This window comes from Nicotiana tabacum, chromosome 20, assembly GCF_000715075.1.
Source record: "Nicotiana tabacum cultivar K326 chromosome 20, ASM71507v2, whole genome shotgun sequence".
NCBI classification, from domain to species: domain Eukaryota; kingdom Viridiplantae; phylum Streptophyta; class Magnoliopsida; order Solanales; family Solanaceae; genus Nicotiana; species Nicotiana tabacum.
The window spans coordinates 118,627,144-118,654,292 of NC_134099.1; the positions used below are offsets into that span (position 1 = coordinate 118,627,144).

The 27,149-nt window shown below is 38.8% G+C and overlaps 1 long non-coding RNA gene across 1 annotated transcript; it reads right to left on the reverse strand.

Moving 5' to 3' along the window:
* Positions 1-9,689: 9,689 nt before the first annotated feature.
* On the reverse strand, positions 9,690-10,882 carry LOC107808332 (uncharacterized). Its single transcript, XR_012704097.1, has 2 exons — positions 10,670-10,882; positions 9,690-9,869 (listed from the first exon to the last, which is right to left on the reverse strand). It is a non-coding gene; the product is annotated as an uncharacterized LOC107808332 (long non-coding RNA).
* Positions 10,883-27,149: the final 16,267 nt, after the last annotated feature.

A 27,149-nucleotide genomic window follows, 5' to 3' on the forward strand; every position in this document is an offset into this window, starting at 1 on the left:
CAAGAGTGAGTGAGATCCATTGGATCAAGATGGAATGGGTGGGTATGATTTGATCTTGTTTCATTTAGTGAAACGACGTAGTTTTGAGGCAAAACTACGTAGTTTCAGACCCTTTCAATGGCAGCCCTTTATCTTGCACTCTTGGACACTTTTTCTTTCAAATTTGGCCAAATTTCTTCCTTAATCCTACTTATTAAACTAATTTTACACAAATAAATTAATTAAATAACTTATTCTAATGATCAATTAACTAGATTAATTCACCAACTGAACAACTAGTTAATTCTTAAAATGCACAAATGAAGAAAGAACTATTTTTTTTGTTTTAGTATTTTATGATAGGAAATATGCAATTAAAGTCACAAAAATTGAGAAAAATAATTAAAATAACAAAACACTAATAACTTTAGGAGGTGTTAAAATAGTGCAAAAATTAGGTGTTCACAGCTGCCCCTCTTTGCTCGAGAACATGAAGAGTTTTCGTGCAAAGAAAAGTGAATGCCTTAGCTAATTTTTGCTCACATGTCACTCCAATGGAAGCAATTTTTTTTTTTGAAAAAAAGGTGACCGAACCTTGCTTCCGAGGCTGCCTACATATCCTTGGTTATAAAGGAATCATGTCAGTGTAGTTCTGGAAAAATTTGGTAGTTAGGACTACCGGACACTAGAGTTAAGACTGTTGCTGCTGTTGCTGTCGCTGTTGCTATTGCTGTTACTCGCTTCTTACATCAAAAAAGAAAAAGAGAAGAGTACTATATATGTCTGCAAACTAAGAGTACAAAATTCCTATCTATGCGTCTTCTGGAGTCAAATCTTGATTCTTGACCTGCTCGCTTGCGTTGACCTTAGATTGGATTTTGATACTCTTTGAAGAAATGATTATGACTCAATTTCAGTTGCTTGCTTTCCTGATCTGAAATTGAGAAGATGAATCTTGAGAAGCTGGGTTACTGACACATTGTCAAAGTTAACTCCAACTATCCTGTGATCGAAAAACTTCTTCCTTCTGATGAGAAACTGAAACTCCAAGCTTTAATCTTCACTTGTGCTATATGGCCGAGCCTGCAAAACCATCAAAGACAAACAAAAAATGAACAAAAAAAAAATTCTAACCCAGTCTGGCACTAGAAAATTTTTGTGAGTTATTAGAGAAATCTGTAAATTATCTAATTTATTGAAAAGGCAGATAGAAATAGTAGTATAAACTAGCTAAAAGAGATAAAATTTGGTAATGAATGATTGTGTAACCAGGGATCGGTATCCCGTACTACTGAAAGGAAATGTAATCAGGGGTTGGTACCTTCTCTTACTAGAAGGAAATAGAATCGGATGTTAGCACCATGTATTATTGATAAAGTGTTGAATCCTTTTAGGTGAAAAAAGGTTCGATTTGAGTTAAACTGTATTAAATAACCTGAGCGAAGATTACTTCTACCCGGAACTACGAACTGGATCCCCCTAGGCGAAACGGTTCTACCTGGGTTAAGCTACGTAAAACACCCTGAGCGAAGATTACTTCTACCCGGAACTACGAACTGGATCCCCCTAGGCGAAACGGTTCTACCTGGGTTAAGCTACGTAAAACACCCTGAGCGAAGAGTACTTCTACCCGAAAACTATGAGCTGGATCCCCTAGGCGAAACGGTTCTACCAGAGTTAAGCTACGTAAAACACCCCGAGCGAAGAATACTTCTACCCAGAAACTATGAGATGGATTCCACTAGGTGAAACGGTTCTACGTGGGTTAAGCTACGTAAAACACCCTGAGCGAATAGTACTTCTACCCGAAAACTATGAGCTGGATCCCCCTAGGCAAAACGGTTCTACCTGGGTTAAGCTACGTAAAACACCTTGAGCGAAGAGTACTTCTACTTGGAACTATGCAGCTGGATCCCCCTAGGCAAAAAAGTTCTACCTGGGTTAAGCTACGTAAAACACCCTGAGCGAAGAGTACTTCTACCCGGAACTATGAGCTAGATCCCCCTAGGTGAAAAAGGTTCTACCTGAGTTAAGCTCCGTAAAACACCCTGAGCGAAGAGTAATTCTACCCGGAATATGAGCTGGATCCCCCTAGGTGAAAAGGTTCTACCTGGGTTAAGCTATGTAAAACAACCTGAGCGAAGAGTGCTTCTACCCGGAACTATGAGCTGGATCCCCCTAGGTGAAAACGGTTCTACCTGAGATAAGCTCCGTAAAATACCTTGAGCGAAGAGTACTTCTACCCGGAACTATGAGCTGGATCCCCCTAGGCGAAATGGTTCTACCTGAGTTAAGCTACGCAAAGACAAACTGAGCGAAGAGTACTTCTACCCAGAACTATGAGCTGGATCCCCCTAGGCAAAAAGGTTCTACCTGGGTTAAGCTAATGTAAAACAACCTGAGCAAACAGTACTTCTACCCGAAAATATGAGTTGGATCCCTCTAGGCGAAAAGGTTCTACCTGGGTCAAGCTACGTAAAAACAACCTGAGCGAAGAGTCCTTCTACCCAGAACTATGAGCTGGATCCCCCTAGGCGAAACGGTTCTACCTGGGTTAAGCTACGTAAAACACCCTGAGCGAAGAGTACTTCTACCTGGAATATGAGCTGGATCCCCCTAGGTGAAAAGGTTCTACCTGGGTTAAGCTATGTAAAACAACCTAAGCGAAGAGTGCTTCTACCCGGAACTATGAGCTGGATCCCCATAGGTGAAAACGGTTCTACCTGAGTTAAGCTCCGGAAAACACCCTAAGTGAAGAGTACTTCTACCCGAAACTATGAGCTGGATCCCCCAGGTGAAATGGTTCTACCTGAGTTAAGCTGCACAAAGACAACTTGAGCAAAGAGTACTTCTACCCAGAACTATGAGCTGGATCCCCCTAGGCGAAAAGGTTCTACCTGGGTTAAGCTAATGTAAAACAACCTGAGCGAAGAGTACTTCTTTCCGAAAATATGAGTTGGATCCCTTTAGGCGAAAAGGTTCTACCTGGGTTAATCTACGTAAAAACAACCTCAGCAAAAAGTACTTCTACCCGGAACGATGAGTTGGATCCCCCTAGGTGAAAGGTTTCTACCCGAGTTAAGCTGCGTAAAACACCCTGAGCGAAGAAAACTTCTACCCGAAAACTATGAGCTGGATCCCCCTAGGTGAAACGGTTCTATCTGGGTTAAGCTACGTAAAACACCCTGAGCGAAGAGTACTTCTACCCGGAATAGGAGCTGGATCCCCCTAGGTGAAAAGGTTCTACCTGGGTTAAGCTATGTAAAACAACCTGAGCGAAGAGTGCTTCTACCCGGAACTATGAGCTGGATCCCCTTAGGTGAAAACGGTTCTGCCTGAGTTAAGCTCCGTAAAACACCCTGAGCGAAGAGTACTTCTACCCGGAACTATGAGCTGGATCCCCCTAGGCGAAATGGTTCTACCTGAGTTAAGCTACGCATAGATAACCTGAGCGAAGAGTACTTCTACCCAGAACTATGAGTTGGATCCTTCTAGGCGAAAAGGTTCTACCTGGGTTAAGCTAATGTAAAACAACCTGAGCGAAGAGTACTTCTACCCGGAAATATGAGCTGGATTCCTCTAGGTGAAAAGGTTCTACCTGGGTTAAGCTACGTAAAAACAACCTGAGCGAAGAGTACTTCTACCTGGAACTATGAGCTGGATCCCTCTAGGCGAAAAAGTTCTACCTGGGTTAAGCTACGTAAAAACAACCTGAGCAAAGAGTACTTCTACCTGGAACTATGAGCTGGATCCCCCTAGGCGAAAAGGTTCTACCTGGGTTAAGCTACGTAAAAAGAACCTGAGCGAAGAGTACTTCTACCCGGAACAATGAGCTGGATCCCCTGGGCGAAAATGTTCTACCTACGTTAAGGTTTGGTGGCATTCGTTCTTTTAGAATCACCATTCTGCATGCTGTGTTCCTACTTCAAACAAAGAAATATTTGTGAGTTTTAAAAGTGGTGGTTGGTTTTGTGGCCTTGATTGTTTTGATCACTTGATCTCGGCCCTTTCAACTGAAACTGGTTGCTTCCTGAATACCGATTGCCTTTCTGACTCTGGAGAAACTCTAGCTTTTCTAGACTTTGTCATGATGATTGGTTGGTGGAACTCAACCTTTTCGACTTTATCTTGCTTTCGTAGGTTTTTTCCTTCTGATTTCTCTTTTTTTTTCTTTTTTTTTATATATTTTTTTTCTTTTCTTTTTTCGGAGTATTGGGGAACTTTCGGCTCCTTAAACTTTGCTACAACGGCTAGTCGCGTGGGACTTAACCTTTTCCAATTTTATTTCACCGTCGTTGGCCTTTCTTTTCTGGCTTCTTTCTCCCAACTTCAAATTCAAAGCATTTGGGATGCCTTTGGTTTTTTCAACTCTTTGCCGAGATGGTTAGCCACGTGGGACTCAACCTTTTCAACTTCATTTGCCTTTATAGGCGCTCCATTTGATTTTCTCTTTCCAAGAGTTTTGATTTCGAAACATCGGCCGTCATGGCTAGTCGGGGTCGAATTGATGCCCGTACGAGGCTGTGTGCCTTTATGCACATTAGCTCGTGCCAAATGAGAACCCTATAAATCAGTCTTGCCATCCTTTCTTTATCTTAGTTTCGGAACAGTGTTAGACCGAAAGGAATTCAAAGAAAACAAACAATGGAATGGAGAATGAGTTTAAAACAAGAAGTGTCCCTTTCGGGGAAAGGAAAGAAAGACTTATCTGGAGTACATGCGGACTTCAATGAATATGACATGCCTTTTGGACTGGATGCCTGATCTGTGTAAACCGTCCTACTCTCAGAAATTCTTCACAATTTTTTCCTCAAAATCGAGAAACCTTGCCAGGACTTTGTCAGTGCCGATGGCTGTGAGGATCCTCTTTTCGATCAGGGGCGCCCTTTGCGGGTTTTCACGAGCTGACCTCTCTCATTTTTCTTCTCGCCTTATAGTGGTCTTTAAGAGTTTTCATTAACAAGACTCTCTTATTTTTCATTTCTCTTCTTACCATTGCCTCATGGTGCCCCTGTGGGTTTTCACCAATAAGACTCTCTCATTTTATTTCTCTCATTTTATTGCATCGGATCCAAGTAGTCGTATTCTCTGATCCTTGAACATTCTCACCGATTGATCGGAAGGACTTGAAAGGATTTGGGTAAAAATGATTTGGATCGAATTACAACTTTGGAACCATTCAGGCGGGATCATCGCCGGACCATTACAACATCTGCCCCAGTTTCACTTTTGGGGGAATTTGGATTTTTATTTTGGTGTGACTGAACCCCAGAGAGAGGTTGCCTACGTATCCTTTCGGAATCAAGTCGAACGTAGTTCAGGGATCTTTTTTTTCTTTCGTTTTTCTGTTTTGTTTTGTTTGCTCTTTCTTTTTCCTTTCCTTTTCCTCTTTTGTTTTTCTTTTTCTTTGTCTTTTCTTCCTCTTTTTTTTGTACAATTTTTTTTCTTCTTTTTTTTTCATTTCATTTTTCAATAACACTTTCAGGTTTCAAAGAGAGTGATCAAAGAATGGGAGCCAACTCAAAGGGTTTGCAAAGGGTTGATAGTTTGGTTAGCGAGAATGAAAGCCTTCGTCATCTCAATTGGAGAATATTAGTACTATATGGAGGATCCAACATAGTACCTTTTGACTGCATTTGCATTGACAATTATTTCAGGGACATTTCCTTCGATGTGTCCCAAGTGCAACACACTCTTTTGGTAGTACTCTTGTTGCAATGTACGGACCTTTCCAATCCAGGAACCAATTTTCCTTTAGTTGTTCCAACTCTTTATTTTATTTCCTTAAACTTTATCTTCATTGCGATCTAATCCTTGATTCATTATTTCGAGGCCTGACAGCTTTCAAGATCTGGGTATGAAGTCCGCAAGCATGTCATGTTATTGAAATCTGCATTTAACAGAACTAAAAAGAGAATAAGAAAGAAAAATGACAAGATTAAGAAAAGAGACATTCCTGGAAAATGAAATATTAATTTCATTTGATTTTTTGATTTTTGATTTTTTTTTCTTCAATTTTTTTGAAGATAGAAGGGTTTGCATCAGAAAGTAAGACAATAAGGTAAAACATCCGGATCACACCCTGAGATAATCCGGATGCAGAAAGTATAGCAAGACTGGCCACTAAGACTCCCGTTTGATGGGAAACTTTCATGCTTGGCGACCATTTTTGGCTTTTCTTCTATATCGGCAAAGGCTGCAACGGCCTTCGGTGCCGAATCAAATTCCTCAGTTTCACAAATCATTCTGACCACTGGCCCAATGTTGTGGGCAGGCAACAGATTGTTCATCACATCAGAAGCTTCTTCATCCCGAAAAATGATTCTTTCAGTTTCAATCAAATCTTCAACTACCCTTTTGAGGGTCCAACGGTCCTCTGTACTGTGTCCCACTGCTCTAGAGTGATATTCACATCTAGCATCAGCTCGGTGCGAGGGGGACTCGGGGTTCGGCCATTTCGGGGCCACTAACTGCAATAGATCTAGCCTGATTAGCTTTTGGAACAAGCTTGAATACGATTCACCAATAGGGGTGAATTGATTCTTTCTGAAAGGCTCTCTTGGGCGAGGATTGTATCGGAGATCATTTGGTTGGGGATTATATGGGCTGGGTAAGGATGTGCATTTCTAGGAGGTGGAGCTCGGTTTTGTGTATAATGTTGTGGCCGCGTGCCCTGGTTGCGCGTTCATCACTGCATTCCAACAAAACCAACCACCTGAACAGAACCTAACTAATTTGCTCACACCACAACCTGGTTAGTTTTGAGACATTTAACACATAGAAAATCGCACGTTGAGGATGCAATGCACCTAATAGTTAAACATTTCTACCATGTGTTTGAACGGTTGCATGTTTCATCCCGGCCTTAACTAACCCTTTAAGTATGTACCTCTTTTATTTCCACCTCTATTTAATCACTCTTGATTTTTTTCGTCTCTGTCGCTTTTTATTTTTTTGGCATTCTCCTTTCTTTTTTTTGTCACTCTTTTATTTTTTGTCACTTTCTTTTTTTTTTTTTCTTTTCTATCTTTTTTTTAGTTTATTTTCTCCTCAGTTAATTCTATGGTTATGATCGAATCCGATGGGGATTGCCTACGTATCATGACGCCGCATGAATCAGATCATTACGTAGTTCAGAAAAATCAGGAATAAAGTACACAAACTAACTCTCGTTTTTTACTCATATACAAATAACTCCACGAAAGCTCCTAACAAGGAAAATAATTTTGGATTTTTTTTGGTAGAAAGAAAGGATTCAAAAGAAGAAAGATTTTTTTTTTTTAGATTTCAATTTTTTATTGAATTGTTCAAAGTGAGACTTCTAAAGAAGTACGATTTTATTTTTTTTGAAATTCGATTTTTTTTCATTTTTGTTTTTGGAATTGTTGAAAGAAAGAATTTTAAAAAAAAAGATTTTTTTTTCATTTTTAAAGTTTCTTTTTTTTGAATTTTTTTTTGGAATTTTTTGAAATAAACACTTCTAAAGAAGAAATAAAATATTTTTGAATTTCGAATATTTTTTTTCAATATTGAAAGAAAAACTTCTGAAGCAGAAAAAAAAAATTTTGGAATTCAACATTTTTTTTTTTGGAATTTTTGATTTTTTCTTTTTCATTTATTTATTTATTGTGATTTTTGAAGAAGAAAAAAAAATTGATTTTGATTTTTTTTTGTGGAAGAAAGACTTATAAAAGAAAAAAGAAGAAAATATTTTTGAATTTTTTTTTGATTTTTTTAAAATTGAGGTCTCTAAGAAATTATTTTCTAAAGAAGGAAGTAAAGGGAAATATATTTAATTTTTCTTTTTGAAAATTGGGGGCCGGAACCGATGAGGTTTGCCTACGTGTCTCACATCCGATGAGAATCAGACCCGCGTAGTTCGGTAAAACAGGGTACTCTCCCCTTTTATTTTTTTTAATGAAAATTAATCTTTACAACTCACACCAGACTACTACAATATATATATATATATATATATATATATATATATATATATATATATATATATATATATATATATATATTTAAAAAAAAGGTTTATTTGCACTAAACTAGGAGAATTATTCTCTTTTTTTCATTTTTAATAATTACACTAATTTTTTTTTAAAACCGGTCGACAATGCAAGTAAGCCTTCCAAATGATGTATCAAGTAGCACATACGTGAACATAATGGTCTCAAAGAGGATACCTGTCTTATACGGACCCGGCCCCTGTGCCGAGTTTCGCTAAGTCAAATGCACGTGATGCAAATAAAGCGAACCTACTAGGGATATCCGGCATGAGGCTTGTTCTTCTAGGTTTAGATCCTATTGGAGAAGGTATCTAGACTGGCTTACTCGAGCGGACAACTCGAGCCGAGGAGGGTCAGTGTACCAGTAGCATTGCTTTCCGGCTTAACTGGTGGTGCTCCCCGCCTAAAACAGGTGTAACTAAAATCCGTCAGCGGGTGACGAACACCTCGTCTATCTCAAAGAATGCGGGTTATGCCAAGCAAATGCCCAATTTTTAATTTCAAAAAGACTCAGAGGGGGTGCGTGAGAAAACAGTTTATATGTACAGTTCAACAATATCAAAATAATAAAAAACGAACAGGTAGCACATTAGGCACAAATAAATCACAATATTTACAAAATTAATAAATCCAAATAAAAAGTCAACATGTACAAGCTCGAATTCTTATGTAAGTCCCCAGCAGAGTCGCCAGAGCTGTCACACCCATTTTTACCCCTCCAAGAGATAAGTGTAAAATGTTATGAATTGTGGGTTAAAGAGTTTTTCCAATTAAAGTGACAAATTTGAAGTATGGATTATTTTATTTACAGAGTCACCACTTGGAATTGATTTCTACTGGTGTTCCAAGTCACCTTTTATTTGAATCCCTATTCAAAGGAAGGTTTGACTCTATTATTATTGGTCTGCGAAAACAAAGTCCGGGTAAGGAATTCTGTTGACCGGGGAGAAGGTGTAAGGCATTCCCTGAGTCCCGTGGTTCTAGCACGGTCGCTTTATTGACTACATTTGGCTTGAATTAAACTTGGATAAACTGTGGTTTATTTGATTTTTATGCTTTTCTTATGTCCGTTTTTATTTATTTTTAAAAAAAAATTAAAGAAAAGATTTGAATAATAATATACAACTTAACTAATGAGAGAAAATTATTGTTATGAGTACTAATTTAAAAGATGAGAGAAATGAGAGAAAATTATCAATTGACATTGCTTAAAACTGGTAAGATGTGGGCTTGTCTTGACATTGAATGAGGCAGCCCACTATTGGGTTGATGGAGTCAAATGGGCTCATGTCCAAGACAAAATTCAAAAGCCCATATGCTTTTGGACTTTAAATCTGCAGATATGACCTTTTAAAGCTATGTTACAGATTTGGCCATATCTTGCTATTTGCAATCTGTAGCTAACTATTTACAAAAATAAGTTTACAGATTGTCTTTCTAATCTACAACTTAACTACCTTACTATATAAGTATTTTTTAAGAGATAAAAAAAAGATTATTGGGACTCTAAAATATAATAATAATAATAATAATAATAATAATAATAATAATAATAATAATAATAATAATAATAATAATAAAAACTTAGCTTGGTGACAACAAAGGGACAAACATGGCTACAAGGGTTCAAATTTTAATATATATGCTCCTTTCAGACAACCAAATGCCTGTGAAATTATATCTAATGCTTTGCAAAAATAAAAATAATTAAAGATGCTTAACACAATTTAATTAACTAACATATCGTTATAACATTATCAAACATTCAAGAGCATATAAAAATGAATTACAATAGAAGGATAAAGCTACTAATATTTTCCAGCTTCATTATCTTTCATTCCAACTCGATTTTATGAGTTTACATGGTCCGAAAATTACCTGGACAGCAGAAAGAAGAACAAATACAACAGAGTCAGCTCTTTCCAAAAATCAACAGCAAAACAATTAAATGGGCAGCAACAACAGCAAAAGACAGCGACAACCGGCAGATTCAAACCCAAGAAAATAAACTAAAAATACCCCAACAAAACAGTACAATTATGTAACTCCAGAAAAATCTTTCAAGACTCCTCTATTTTCCTTAAACAAGTTTTTCACTTAAGAATCAACTCACAAAAGCTGTTAAGGGATATTATAGCTACTGATTTTTTCTCTTTTTGTGTGTCTAGCCCCCTTAGTAAGATGGAGTGTCCTCCTCCTCCTTCTTTTTTTTTTCCAGAAACAACCAGCTATTTCAAGATTAAAAATCAATCTTTCTGACAGATTTTTTCACAAAATCTGCTCTTAAATTCAAAAGCAAGACTTTTTTGGTTCAATCTTGTCCAACAGAGAGTATTTCAAACAAAATCTGCCCTTCACTATTCAAAGACAGACTTTTATTCAAACATTGTCCAAAGGTCTACATTTTCTTACCAAACAATTTTACTTTTGAGTATTGTACTCAAAGAGTCTTGAAGCAGTAAATAAACAACCAAACAAGTACCATATACTCTTAAGTATTTTTCACTACCTCACTTTTATCGATACAAAACTATTTTACTACTTCAGCAAAAACAGAAAATTTAGTATTTCAAACTTTAAAAACAAATGCTAAAATAATTAATAATAGACAAAAATAAAATCTGAAAAAATAAAAATAAAATAGAAAAAACATCCACAAAAAAGAATAGAATTTTTACCATTTTATAATTCAAGTGGCCGAAAAAATGGTGGTATGCCCAAAGAGGGTGTTCGGGGAGGTCGCCGGAATTTGGCCGGATTTTGGTCGCCGAATTTTCAGGGTAAAATTGGCATCAATAGCTAGGTCTTGGGGAGCTCTATCCATTGATGTAGGTATTGTGGGGCGGTAGTGGTTGGAGCTTCAAGAATTTGGGCAAAAAAGTGACGGGAAAGTTTCCTAAATCTAAAATTCAAGGAGTTTGAGGGTTTTTTGAAAGATTTGATTTGGAGATATGGAAAGAGGAAGTTGTGGAGATTACATGGTGTGAATTTGGAGGTGGTCCGCCGGCGGTGGCGGTGGGCGGAGCTGGGGCGGCGTAGAGAGAGTGAAGAGAGAGAGAAAAGAAAAGAAGGAAAAAAGAATTATGGGTGAAAATGAGGACAATTTTCAGATTTTTGAGGCTTTAAATACCTAAGCCAAGAGTGAATGAGATAGGCCACCACATTGGCCTTGCCCGGGTGATACAGAATAATGATATCATAGTCCTTCAACAACTCTAACCACCTTTTCTGGCGCAAATTTAGATCCTTTTGCTTGAACAGGTGATGCAAGCTCCGATGGTCAGTATAAATCTCACAAGGCACGCCGTATAAGTAATGGCACCAAATCTTCAGGGCGTGAACAATGGCAGCTAACTCAAGGTCATGAACATGGTAGTTCTTCTCATGTATCTTCAATTGTCTGGACACGTAGGCAATCACCCTACCGTCCTGCATCAACACCGCTCCGAGGCCAACCCTCCAGGCATCACAATAGACCGTATAAGACCCCGAACTTGTAGGCAATGTCAAAATTGGGGCTGTGGCCAAAGCTGTCTTGAGCTTCTGAAAGCTCGCCTCACACTCCTCCGTCCATTTGAACGGAGCACCCTTCTGGGTCAACCTGGTCATAGGGGCTGCAATCGATGAAAACCTCTCCATAAAACGACGGTAGTAGCCCGCCAAACTAAGGAAAATGCGGTTCTCGGTAGCTGAGGATGGCCTGGGCCAACTCTGCACGACCTGTATCTTCTTCGGATCCACTTGAATACCCTCACTCGATACCACATGGCCTAAGAATGCCACCGAATCCAACCAAAACTCACATTTCGAGAACTTAGCATATAACTTCTTCTCTCTCAGAGTCTGAAGCATAGTCCTCAGGTGCTGCTCATGATCTTCCCGGCTCCGGGAATACACCATAATATCATCAATAAAGACAATGACGAACGAGTCAAGATACGGCCGGAACACACTGTGCATCAAATGCATAAAGGCTGCTGGGGCATTGGTCAGCCCAAATGACATAACAAGGAACTCGTAATGACCATACCGAATCTTGAAAGTAGTCTTCGGGATATCTGGCTCCCGAATCTTCAACTGATGGTAACCTGAGCGCAAAACAATCTTATAAAACATTCATGTGCCCTGAAGCTGGTCAAACAGATCATCAATACGAGGCAAAGGATAATAGTTCTTGAATGTCACCTTGTTCAACTGGCGATAATCAATACACATACGCATATAACCATCCTTTTTCTTCACAAACAAGACAGGAGCACCCCAAGGTGATACACTGGGCCGAATAAAACCCTTATCAAGCAATTCATGTAACTGATCCTTCAACTCAGGAGGAGCCATAAAATACGGAAGAATAGAAATGGGCAGAGTGCCCAGCAACAGATCGATGCCAAAATTCAATATCTCTATCAGGCGGCATGCCTGGAAGATCAGCTGGAAACACATCAGGAAAATCCCGTACTACTGGGACTGAATCAACTAAAGGGGTATTAACTATGACATCTCTCACATAAGCTAAATACGCATCACACCCCTTCTCAACCATATGCTGAGCTTTAAGAAAAGAAATAACTCTACTAGGAGTGTGATCTAAAGTACCCCTCCACTCAACACGCGGTACACCTGGCATAGCCAGCGTCACAGTTTTGGCGTGATAATCAAGAATAGCATAATGGGGCGACAACCAGTCTATGCCCAAGATAACGTCAAAATCTACCATGCTAAGCAACAATAAATCGGTTGTGGTATCAAAACCACTAAGAGCAACCAAACACGACTGATAAAAGCGGTCCATAATAAGAGAATCTCCCACAGGAGTAGAAACATAAACTGTGGAACTCAAAAAATCCCGAGATACACCCAAATGCGAAGCAAAATAAGAAGACACATAATAATAAGTAGAGCCTGGATCGAATAGAACTGATGCATCTGTGACAAACTAGTATAATACCTGCGATGACAGAATCGGAGGCAACAACCTCGGTACGGGCGGGAATGGCATAGATCGGGCCTGGCTTCCCCTCTAGGGTGACCTCTACCTCCCTGACCTCTACCTCTAGCTGGCTGAGCAGGTAGGGCAGCAGCTGGAGCTGTAACCATAGCCTAAGAACTCTACGGGGCACGCTATGGCTGAGAAGTCTGTGGAGGTGCACCCCTCCCAAGGCTGGGGAAATCCCTCACCATATGGCATGTGTCACCACACTCAAAACAAGATCTGGGAGGATATGGTGGCTGTGACTGGCTCATGCTAGGTCTGTTGGACTAACCTCTGAAAGCACCCCGCGCAGGAGGCACGCTAGAAACCGAAGGTGCATAATAAGGCTCCTGAGGCCTAGGAGGAGCTGGAGCACTATTGGTTACTGGAAGAGCTGAATGAACAGGGTGACTTATATAACCCCTACCATGACAACCTGTAGGTGGGGTACGGGCAATAGAATAATGGCCCAACTCTCGAGACCTCTTGGCCTCCCTCTCCTCTCTCTCTCCCTATCATGCATACCCTCAATCCTCCTAGCAATGCTCACCACCTGCTGATAAGAAATATCTATCTCCAACTCACGAGCCATGCTAGATCTGATGCTGGGAACAAGGCCCTCAATAAACCGGCGAACTTTCTCACGGACAGTAGAAACCAAGGCTGGGGCATGTCTAGCCAAGCTAGTGTAACGGACAACATACTCTGAGACAGTCATAGTACCCTGGCACAAATGCTCAAACTCTGCACGCCATGCGTCCCTGAGGCTCTGAGGAACATACTCCCTCAGGAACAGATCTAAAAACTGAGCCCAAGTCAGTAAAGCAGCCTCATCCGGACTATCTAACTCATAAGTGTACCACCACTCGTAGGCAGCCCCTCGAAGCTGGAAGGTAGTGAAGGAAACCCCGCTCGATCTTGATATACCTATGGTACGGAGAATGTGGTAACACTCATCTAGAAATTCTAGAGCATCATCCGATGCTAGACCACTGAATACAGGAGGCTTGTACTTCTTGAACCTCTCAAGCCTCAGTTGCTCATCCTCGGAAACCGTTGCCCTATCTTCAGGCTGAACTGGCACTGCAGGTGGTCCAGGAATAATCTCAGGGATCTACTCAACATGCACTCACTGCTCAAGAATGTGGGCAGAGGGCGCCTGTGCTCCTCCCCCGGCCTGAGATGTGGCTACAACAAGGGGAAGTAACCATGCCTGAGCCAAGGTGATGTACATGCTCATGAACTATGCCAAAGTCTCCTGAAGGGCTGGAGTAGTAGTAGCAGTAGGCGTATCAGGTGCCTGGACTCCGGCTGGAACTGCGGGTGGTACCTTGGCGGCAGCTTGCGCAGGTGCTCTGGCTACACCACATGCGCGTCCTCAGCCTCTACTCCGGCCCCGCCCTTTGACGGCTACAGTTGGGGGCACGGGTGCCTGATCATCTCGGGTAGCACGTGTCCTCACCATCTGTGAGAGAATAGAAGACAGGAGTTTAGAATTGTGAAGTCAAAATATCGCACGACAAGGAAATCAAATGAAGTGAAAATTTTCCTAACAGTTACATAGCCTCTCGTAGATAAGTACAGATGTCTCTGTACCGATCAACGAGACTGTAATAAACCATCTTGTGATCCATGACTCCTATGAACCTAGAGCTCTAATACCAACTTATCACGACTCCAGTTCGCCCTCTGTGAACTGTCGTGACGGCACCTAGTCTCTACAACTAGGTAAGCCTAACAAATGCGGAACATAAATGAAACTTGCGGAAGAAATAATCCAAACCAAAATAACTGAAAGGAAACAATAGTTATAATGTCGCTTGGCATATACAATGCAACATTCTCAAAACCAAATACACTATCCCAAAACTCGAAAACTCACGGAAACACAAGCCTTTGGAATATCTAACAGTCTAACTCCAGAATATCTAACAAGAAAGAAAATACAGAAGGACAATGTTTAACATCTAGAATAGAAAGGGACTTCTCGGTCTACGGATGCGACATATATGCCTCGAAGTCTCGAGAGCAGTCACCTCTCTCAAGGATGGTAGGCCTGAGTAGCGGTACCTAGATCTACACATGAAAAACATGCGCAGAAGAGGCATGAGTACACCACATTGGTACTTAGTAAGTGCCAAGCCTAACCTCGGTTGGGTAGTGACGAGGAAGGTCAGGGCCCTACTAAGGTTAAAAAAAATAATAAGGTCAACAATATAGAATAGAACAATATAAATAAGTACAGCAGTGAAATAACACAGGATGTACAGGACAACAACGACCATACAGAAATAAGGTAAACACAGAAAGGAAATACAACTCAGCACCAATGATAACGATTGGGGATTTCCCAGGATACTGTCCTGCAGTCCCATATGTATATATCCGATGGATCTCCCAGGATCCCGTCCCGTAGTCCACTCATAGTGCGCAGGGATCTACTGGAATCCCGTTCCATAGTCCCAAATATAAATACCCAGTACTGGGGGAATCTACCGGGTGCATTTCCATAGTTCCATATAACTGTGCAGGGGGATCTACCTGAATCCCACATCCGTAGTCCCAAAATAAACAGGCAAGGGGGAGCTACCGGAATCCCACATCCGTAGTCCCAAAATAAATACACAACAGCAACAGGAAAATATACAGAAATGGCAATATTTCATATTAAGGCAACAAGTGATTCTAGCCTAGCATGCTGCACAGAATTCAAGTAAGGCAGGTTGAACAAATAAAGCAACGAAGAAGGGTCAAAACTGCCCCTAGACTATTGGATTTGGTACAATAATGCCCTTCGTCCACCTATTTTGAAAAAATTGCCCTCACCGTTATCTTTTCGGCTCAAGAATGCACGACCATGTTAGATAAAAAAAATTAATTAATTTCCACGTGTAATAATAGAAAAAAGGAACTGCCCCTAGACTATTAGAGTTGGTACAATAATACCCCCATCTCAAAAAATCTCTCCCCCCCACCCCCTCTACCCTCACCCCTCTAGCGTGTGTGCATTCATATTCTTCTTGTTCTTCTCATCCTTTTTTGACCTTGCACTCTATTTGAATAATCACTACAAACATCATTAAAGTTTTATTTTCAGACAATCAAAATTTTTTGTCACCAATATTTTACGTCATACAACTTTCAAAGACCCTATTAGGCAAAAAAAACTTAATTAATTTCCATGTGTCATCGTCATATTGGCCTAACTTAAGACTCACCTAAATTAAAATAAACTCACCCACATTCTAAGACCCTTTTCCTCCATTTATTTCTCCTCTTTCTTTTAAAAATTGTTCCACCAACTAGAACTCTCATACACCCATTTGTTTTCCCTAAGCAAACAAAACTCTCTCGTATAGTTAATCACCTTCCTCTTCCTATTTCTTTGTATATTAAATGTACACATAAATACTCCTATTTTTATTTTCCATCACAGAAATACCATTCATCATCAATTTTTCTTACTACACTTTACTGCTTCATACAATAAGCTCAATCAAGTGTTTATTACAGTCACATTCACCAATGAAGAAGGTGGTGTTGATATAATCTGAAGAGCATCCTCGTACAATAGCTTAATTTATGGACATGGTCGGATGTTCAGACTATGGTGAGCCAATAAATAAGAAAAATGTCGAGGTTCGAGCAGAGACCAAATAAATCATTAGTATACTCAAAATTGGATTCGGAGTTGTCAGGAAATATACAACAAAAATATTGCAAATGCTCAATGATCATTACTATTGACACTCTGTTAGTGTTCATATATTCAGGTGAAAGTTGTTTGACGTAAAGTATTGGCCATATGATTTCAATTAACTCTTAAAAGCTACATAGTAACACAACAAATATAATGTTGGCAGAAAAATAACTTATTAAACCATAAAATCTTACAATGAAGCATAATTTCAAAGAGTACCTGATTTCACTCAGAAAATTGATTTAATAAAAAATGTTGATTTAAAAATTAAATTAAGGCCGAAAAATCTGAGATGGAGAGGGAGATTCGTGGGTGTTGAAGGGTGAAAATCTAAGACGGAGTAGGCTAATACGTGAATATGGGGTGAGGTTTTAATTTAAGCCAATAGAAAATTAACACATAATAAATAATAAAAAAATTTCTTAATCAAAATAGGGCTGTTAGTTTTTAGGGTATGAGTATGCCGAAAAGTTGACGTTAGGGGCATGAATGGGCCAAATTTTTAACGGTGAGGGCAATTTTTACAAAATAGGTGGACGGATGGTATTTTTAAACTTAAACGAATCGGTTAGGGGCATTTTAGCCCTGCACAGATAAAGCAATTAAGTCACTTAGACATGCTTTCCTAAGCTAACAACAGGCTTAATAGTGAAAGTAATAGAAACAGAAAAGGAAACATGCTAGTAATTACTTAAAGAAAATCGGATTTCCAACAATTAGCACAAGTATGCACCTGTCATCTCACGTACAAGGCATTTCAATTACCAAATATATCAATCTTAAGGGGAAGGTCCCCCACACAATGGTTAGACAAGCCACTTACCTCGAACGGGCTCAAAAATCAATCTGAAACCACGCTCTTGCCACGAGTACTCAACTCCAAATGGCTCAAATCTATTCAATTTAATTGCATAATGTAAATAACACTTCAAGTAACTGATTCTACAATTAAAGTCTAAGCTAATACGCGAAATTATGTAAAATAACCAAAACGACCCTGGGGCTCATGTCTCAGAATCAGGTGAAATTTACATTTTCAAAAACCTCATACTCTCACGAGTCTATACATAACAAGAATACTGAAATCGGAGTCAAAATGACCCCTCAAATCCTCATTTAAAAGTCTCTTAAACTCGAGCCCTAATTACCCATTTTACCCAAATTTTTCACCCCTAATTAGGTCTTTAACCACATAAAAATGAGTTATGAATTCAAGGATGTTACCTCCAAGTGATTCCCCTTTGTTTTCCTCAAAAATGTCTCTCAAAAGCTTCAAACCCGGATGAAAATGGTGAAAGAATAGCTCAAATTCGCGAAGACAACTATTTATATGTTCTGGCCCAGGAATTTTCGCGTCTGCGGCCCAATTTCCGCTTCTGTGGTACCGCATTTGCGATCCTTGAACCACATATGCGGTTTTTTACATAAGTCCCAATTTTCGCTTCTGTGATCCCTTTTTCCGCATCTGCGACATTGCAGATGCGACCCTTAAGCCGCTTCTGCAGTTCCAGCCTTCCCAGGCGCCTTTCCGCTTCTGCGCTCCTTTTCCCTGCATCTGCGGCATCGCACCTGTGGTTCCCAAATCTGCAGGTGTGGAAACACCAGAAGCAGAAAATCTGAAGCTTCCTCAAAAATTCCAAACTCTCCGTTAACCATCCGAAATCACCCCGAGGCCCCCAGGACCTCAATCAAAAGCACAAACATCACCTAATACCTTATTCAAACTTGTACCAATATTCAAAACACTTCAAACAACATCAAATCAACCAAAACACATTGGATTCAAGCCTAAGTTTCTAAAATCTTCTGAATTCCGCTTTTGATCAAAAACCCAACCAAACCACGTCCAAATGACCTGAAATTTTGCACACACATCCCAAACGACACAACGAAACTATTGCAACTCTCGAAATTCCATTCCGACCCTCAGATCAAAATCTCACTATCGAACTGGAAACTTCAAAAAATTCAACCTTCGGCATTTCAAGCCTAAATTAGCTACGGACCTCCAAAACACAATCTGAACACGCTCCTAACCCCGAAATCACCCAACGGAGCTAACAAAACCATTGGATTTCCATTCTAAGGCCGTCTACATACTGTTCCAACTACGGTCAACTTTCCAACACTTAAGCTCTCATTTAGGGACTAAGTGTCCCAAAACTCTCCGAAACTCAAAACCGTACATCCCGACGAATCAAAATAGCAGAAATAGACTCGGGGAAAGTAGTTAATAGGGGACTGGAGTGTTAATCCTTAAGACGACCGGCCGGGTCGTCAAAATTTCATGTGACCCGATCATAACAACTTTGAATAATAATAATAACATATTGTATATCGCGGGTGCATTTCATGTGAAGCGGTTTGCAATGTGTACCAAAACAACAAGTATACGACAATCGTGACTTGTTCCAGAAAAATAATTCTATAAACATTAAAAGCGTTTATAAAGTTAAAAATGCACAATAGGTTTAAAACACGTAATAAATCAGATAATTAGGCCAATTAATAATAGTTGAGCGACCGTGCTAAAACCACGGAACTCGGGAGTGCCTAACACCTGCTCTCGGGTTAACAGAATTCCTTACCCGGTCTTCTGTGTTCGCAGACCATAAATAAGAGTCAATTTCCTCGATTTGGGATTTAAAATAAATCGGTGACTTGGGACACCATAAATTATTCCAAGTGGCGACTCTGAAATAAATAAATAATCCAATTTCGAATAATGTCACTTTAATTGGAAAAACTCTCTTATATACCCCTTCGGGTGTCAAAATGAGGTGTGACACTAAGTACAACATTTCTTCCTTCTCAGAATCGAGACATAATGAGCAATTAATGAAATTAATGAAATGTTATAATTGATAATCGTAACTATTTCGTGAAGATTCTATAACATTTATAATTATTCATGCTCATTAATTGAAGGTTAACGAATTTGTACCTTTTGTTGTCTTGATTCATTCCGCCGATATTGATAACTATGGATTCTAGTTCATTTTACACTCCGTTTTACTTGAGTTTTGGTTAAAAATGTATACAAATAGTCTCAAAGGCTTACATGTTGTGCTTGTTTGCAGGGTTTGGTCAAAAAGGTGACAAGTAGTCAAAACCATCTCAAAAAGGAGTGAAACATGCACAAATACCAAGAACAAGTCAAAGTACAGTTGCAACAGACCCACCGCGGCCGCAATCCATTTAGTGCGATCTGCGGTGAGGAGATTCAGAGAGGTGCAAATTTGGAGCATAAAGCAGTGCGGTTCACGGAGGTTTTCTCGCGGCCACAAAAGCCTCTTCACGGCCGCAATCCATTTTATGCAGTCCGCGAAGAGGGGGTTTCAGAGAGTTGGAAGTTTGGACAAGTGAAGCCAGTGCGGTCCGCGGAGCATTTTATGTGGACCGCAATGAAGCCACCGCGGTCGCGGTGCATTTTGTGCGGCCCATGGTGGCCAGATTTAGAGAGTAAATATTCAAGCTAAAAAGCCTCACTGCGGTCTGCGGTACCTCCGCAGGGGTATTTTTGTCCAAAAATTTTGGCCTAGTATAAATACTTTCTTTTCATATTTTTAGTGTATCTTTTGTAATCTGTGAGAGAGCAGAGCACGTGAACAACTGTTTTATTCCATTTTGAGTAATTTGTAGCTAGATTAACACTGAATCTTCAATATCTTAGTTTGTAATCATAATTTATGGGTTATTATTCATCTATTTCTCTGTTTTCTTCCATTATTATGAGTAGCTAGACCCATTAGCTAGGGTTGTAGCTCAACCCTAGTGCGTGTATTTGATAGGTCTTTTGTTCTAAAGCTTAGATGTTTATGGGTAGTTGATATTTGGACTGATTTGTGTTTTCCATGTTAAATTGGTGGTTGCAAACACTAATTTGTGCCTATTTGACTTGGGTTCTTCTTGAGAAAGAGAGCTTGAGTCTAGGAAAATCAGTCCAACAAGGAATTGGGCTGTAATTGTAAACATGCAATTTTTGACCCTCCCCAAGATTTTACACATTTTAGCGTAAATATTTAGTTTAAGCTTAGTATCGCTCTCTTTACTTTATTTTATCACAAAAATAAAAATTACAATAAATATTTTCTCTTATTTAGCTAATTAATATTTTTATCTAGTTACTTTTAATTTGTCTACCTTACATAAAATTCAAAAAAAAAGTTCAAGGAATATTATCTTAATTTTACAATGATTTTTCCATTTTTTATCTTTTAGTATGATATTTAAAAAAGTACCAAAAATAGGCTCGTTTTAACAGATAGTTTTATTTTAATAGTTATTTTATTTAAGTAGGATTAATTAGTAAATGATGTAGTAATTTTGGTCTTGTTTTAGAAGAAAAAGTGTGAAATTTGAAGCTAATTTTGTTTGGTCTTAATTGAAAAACCCAATTTCGGATAGCCCAAAACATTGAGCCCATACTCATTGCCCATTTAACCTAACATAATTCCTACCTCTATAAAATAATCCCTAACTCCTATTTTTAAGGGGGATCCTGAAGCAAAATCGGCCGCAGATTCCAGAAAGGGATCATCGTCTCCATCCCTCTTACTGTTGAAAAAAGAGAACCTGACCCCAAAAATTTTTCCAAAAAAATCGAACGCCTTCCCCTTCCCCTCGCTTCTGATTATTTTTATTTTTCTTTTTTAAGAAAAGAGCTCTTAGAAATAGAGATAGAGGAGACAGAGATAGAAAGAGAGGCTAAGAGATATAGTGAGGGATCCTTCTTCTTCTTCCTGATGTCCACTGAAACTTCACCAAAAATTACCTATATTTAATTGTGCTTGAACGATAAACTATAGTCCTTCTCACCGTAAGAACCAACTGAAAACAGCCTCAAAAGTCATCCAAAAATCGCTCAAATTGCTGCTAATTCCACCACAAAAAATAGTAGCTCCACGAGTCGAGTTCGAGGCCGCGTTTGAGCTTCATTCGTTGGCGTGTGTTTGAGGATGCCGTCGAGTTTTCTGGTTCGTTGGCTCGATCTTCATAAATAAAAGAAGCTGAAGTTTATTTCCAACTTTCCTCTGTTATTATTTCTTTGATTTGATAATTAATATGTTTAATTAGGTGGTATAATTTGCTCAATGTTCCTGTGAGCTAGTGCAATTATTTGGTAAATTGATTTGCCTTGTTTGGATGCTTTCTACGGAGAGGACGAGAGACAGTAGTAAAATAAATGTTTAGATTCTATACAAAGATTATATATATTGTTTGGTGTTCACTGTTGTCTCACGAGAGAATAATGATTTGTGGAACCAAATAATTTTTTTAAAAAGGGGTAGTAGTAGTAGTAGTATAACTTTGCAAGTGGAAAAATGGAACTTCGTCAATGATGACTATAATTTCCCAATTCAATTTTCAGCTTTTACTAGACATTGTAATTAGGACTTTGTATCACACTTGCAAAAAATTCCATTACTGTGATATCTTCCACGATATTCTCAAATTTAGAAGGAATAAATCACAATTTCGTAGTTTGGTTGAGGCGCAGTTTTAATTTATTATCGTGATTGTGTACACGTTCGCGTGACATAATTATGGTTTTCAAAATAAATCGAGGTAGGCATTCGCACAATTTCGATCAAATTTTCTTAATAATTAATAAAGCCTGATTAATTATGTACACGTACCCGTGACATGATTCTTGACGCGCAAAACAAGATGAGTACACGTACGTGTGACTCGTTTTAAGATAATTTCTTGACTAAAAGAGGTAAATGCACATAGGTTTAATAATAATTAATTAAAACAAATTAAGCCAAGTATAATCAAAGCGACCGTGTTAAAACCACGAAACTCGGGAATGCCTAACACCTTCTCTCGGGTTAACAAAATTTCTTACCCGAATTTCTGTGTTCGCAGACCATAAATAAGAGTCAAAACCTTCCTCGATTCAGAATTTTAAACCGGCAACTTAGGACACCATAAATTTTCCCAAGTGGCAACTCTGAATTTGAATAAATAATCACATTTCCATTTCGATTATTGTCACTTAAATTGGAAAAACTCCCTTATATCCCCTTTTCGAGTAGAAAAAGGAGGTGTGACAGCTCTGGCGACTCTGCTGGGGATAAGAACCCAGAACTTCTGGTTCAGGGTTCAAGAATTCGAGCTTGTTAATGTTATTTTTACTTGGCTTTATTTATTGTTGATATTGCTATATTTTATGGGCCTAATGTGCTAATTGTCGTTTATTTACCACTTTGATATTATTTGAATTGTATTAAACTATCTTCTTACGCCTCCCTTCTGAGTCTTCTAAAAAATGGTGCACACGTTCGTGTGACCCACTTTTCTGTTAAAGGTCGTACCAAATAGAACGAGGATGGATCATCCAGTAGGCCAGGTAAACTTCCGTACTCCCGGTACGTCACTACCACGTCGGCTCAAGTTGTTCGCTTGGGTAAGCCAAGTCTAGAACACAACCTCAGGTTTAAACCTAGAATAACAAAACCTCATGTTGAATCCCTAGTAGTAGCATTTGTATACATCACGTGCATTTGACTGTGGGGACTCAACACAGGGGTTGGGTCCGTCTAGGACAGGTGTACCTGAAATAAAAAACCATCCTGATGCATATTACGTGCTATTTGTACATTTATTTGCTTCATTTTATATGTTGACCAGCTAAGGAAAGGAAAACAATAGAAAAACCAAGAGTGAGGTAGGATAGATAATTCACTAGGTTCTGAAAACCCCTGTATTTGAGAAGGCCTCGAAACTTTGCCAAAATTTTTGAAAAAAAAGGAAAAGGAAATGTATTTCAAAAAAATGATGAAAGTGAGTCAATATCATGTTTTTCCAATTATGTCAAAACTGAGCGAATTACGCGGGTCTAATTCTCACCGAATGTGAGATACGTAAGCAAACGTTATCGGTTCCGGCCCACAATTTTCAAAAAATCCAAAAATATTTTCCTTTAGTTCCTTCTTTAGAAAGTCTTTCTTTTAGACTCTAATTTTAAAAAAAATATAAAAATCTTTTCTTTTAATCTTTCTCAAAATCCAAAAATATTTTCATTCTTCTTTCGAAAATTGAAAAGAAAATTTAAGATTCAAAAATATTTTCTTTTTTCTTTAGAAGTATTTCTTTCAGAAATTCAAAATAAAAGTCTAAAAATCCAAAAATATTTCCTTTCTTCTGTAGAACTTTTTCTTTCGAAATTCCAAAAAAAGAGTCCAAATTAAAAATATATATTTTGTTTCTTATTTAGAAATATTTCTTTTCAAATTTTTTTTTTAAAAAAACAAACAAATCGAAATCTAAAAATATTTTGTTTCTTCTTTTTAAATTTTTCTTTCGAAAAAGTCCAAAATCCAAAAAAAGAAGAGTTAGTTTATTTACTTTATTTCCGGTCTTCCCGAACTACGCAAAATCTGATTCATGTTCCCACATGATACGTAGGCAACCCACATCAGGTTCGATCAACCAAAAAAAATGAAAAATGAAAAAAATGGTGATAATACTAAGGACCGATTGAGTCCATTCTAACATGTTTTTGTTTTGAATTGTGAAGAAAGTTTGAGATGGTCGGTTTGTGGTAAGCTGACAACACAAGATCCAAGGAAAAATGACAACGGACATCGAAGTTATTACGAGTGCTCAAGAGGCTCAGGGTCAGACGGTTCAACAAGAGTCTACTGTGATTGAGGAAAATAGAATACAGAAACAGCAAATGACCAAAATATGTCAAGCATGGGCCAATGGCCATGAACAGCCTTGTCATGAGTCACAATTTGCTACCCAACAACAGCAGTACCACTCTCCTGAGTACCACTGGTACTTGTTTGATCTTCTTGCAAATATTGAGAAGCTTGCCCGAAAGATGGCACATGAAGAAATGACCCAAAGAGTGAAAAGCTTAGAACAACAGTTGAAAGACATGCAAAGGTTGGCTGGTCAGAAGAGCATTGCTTTCAAGGATCTATGTATGTTCCCCGATGTCCACTTGCTGCTTGGTTCCAAGACTCCCAAATTTGAAAAGTATGATGAATATCGAGATCCCATAGCCCACCTAAAAAGGTATTGCAATCAACTAAGAGGTGCGGGAAGAAATAAAGAATTGCTAATAGCTTATTTTGGGTAAAGCCTTACGGGAGCAGCCTCCAAATGGTTTATGGATCAAAATACATCTTGTTAGTACGTTTGGGATGACATGGCACAGGCCTTTGCCAAACATTTCATATACAACATTGACATTGCCCCAGACCGCAATTCCTTTTCAAACCTGAAGAAGAAACCAAGCAAAGGTTTCAGGGAATATGCCATTAAATGGAGAGAACAAGCAGCTAGAGTTAAGCCGCCCATGGATGACCACGAGCTAATCACTGTCTTCCTTCAGGCGCAAGAGCCAGATTACTTTCAAAACATGTTGTCCGCAGTTGGCAAATCCTTTTCGGAAGCAATCAAAATGGGAGAAATGATAGAGAATGGCCTTAAGACAGGCAGAATTATAAGTCAAGCAGCTTTCAAAACTGCAACTTAGGCTGTCCAAATTGAATCTGGTGACACGAATGAGAAGGTTGAAGAAATCATGATGACATCAGGGTCAAGAAGAGGTCCTAGGAGAACATCTCGAAGGTATGAGCAGCCCCCTCAGGTTTTCCATGACTCCTCTGAGCACTATTATCCACCCCAGAACCATCAATACTCTGTTGCGGCACCTCAATATGTTGCCCAACCACCAAATCACCCGAGAAGGCGAACACCAGCACCGCAAAATCTCCACCAGCCTCCACGAATTTTTCAAGTGCCCTATAACCCACATCCAAGCTAGGGGTATAGAAGGGAACAAAGGTTGAAAGATAATTTTATACCAATAGGATAGTCGTATGCAAGCTTGTTTGAGGAATTGAAGCATCACGACATAATTGCACATATTCCTCCAAATTATACGGACTCACGTGCAAGAAGCTTTGACCCTTTTAGAAGGTGTGAATACATTATAGTGCCCAGGGGCACAATATTGAAAGCTGTCGGGATTTGAAAAGAGAAATAGAAAGGATGATCCAGGAAAAACTGATCGTGATCCAAGACAGTGACACCCATAATATCCTGAATAATCCTTTACCTGCACATGATGATGCACACTTTTTGGGGATGATGCGTGGTGACAAGGAGTATGAGAATCCTCTTGGGAACTCGTTGACTGAAGTTAATGATTTTGAAATTGGAGAAGGCTTTGTTGATTCTAATGAGCAAATTTGTGGCTAAATGTCAAGCCTAGCAATTGAAAAGTCATTCCCTCCTCACTAGGAAGGAATCTTGGTAGCTTCTTTTGATTTTGTTTCTACTATCTGGGTTATTTCAGGGTTGTCATCCAGATTTTATTTGTTTTATTGAGTCAAACCCTTCTATCTCTCTATTCTGTTTGTGTGAGTCTTGTCTGTCTGTTTTGTTGCTATTTTCAATATCCGAGTTACTTTAGGGTTGTAACTAGGATTTTAGGTTATTTGTCTTGTTGTTTACTCAATAAAATAGAGTCTTTCCTTTTGTGTCATTCCATGCTCAGTTCTTTTCCTTCTAGTTTTAATGATATGACATGCATGCTGAATTTTTGGCCAGATCTTAGAAAATTGATTTAAACTTGAATTGGACAACTGAGAAAAAGACACTTTCGAGGATGAAAAAGAGTTGAAATACCTTGGAATTATCCCCGAGTAAAATTCAAGTGGAACTAGAATAGTCATACTCGTGGAGGTTAAGAATCTTTACCTTCAAAATCATTGTGAAGATCGGGTTGAAGAAGAATCAATTGAAGTTTGTTGGAAAGTTTGACACTAAGGGATGGAAAGTGTTTTGTGACCACAACACAACAAGAAGACAGACATGTTCGTCAATGCTGCGATCACGAAAAGATACTATGTTTGGCGTTCTCGAGGCTGGGAGCCCCTCTTTCTACTACCCAAACACTTTATACCCTTTGTCACCCCTTTGAGCCTGTGTTATTTTCTTTGACCACCCTTTTTTGGAATGAAGCTTAGAGTCAAAAGTAAAAAAAAATAACAATAAAAGTCCATTCCCCAAGAGTACAAACTAGGGCAGCTTTTAAAAAGTTCTAAGTGAAAGAAGAAGAAGAAAAAGAAGAAGAAAAAAATTGTCAAAGGTCTGCTCTCAAAAAACTGAAGCTGGGGCAACTTGTTTTGAAAACAAAAAAAAAGATAGAAAAAAACGAGAAAAGAAAAAAAACAGAAATAAAGAAGAAAAATAGTTTAGGTCAGATGTTTGAACTACGTTAGACCTGATTCTTTTTTTTTTTTAAAAAAAAAGATGCGTAGGCAGCCTCACGATTCGGTCCAACCAAATAAGAATTCAAAAAAAAGAAAAATCCCAAAAAATCCCCAATAGCTGAAACTGGGCCAGAAATTTTATTTCACTTTTGAAAGAGTTGATTCCAAGAGTTGTAAGTCCACAACCCCCTGTACTTTGAGTCTATTTTGAGCCTGCATGACGCCCTTTCTTTCCAACCCTATCCAAT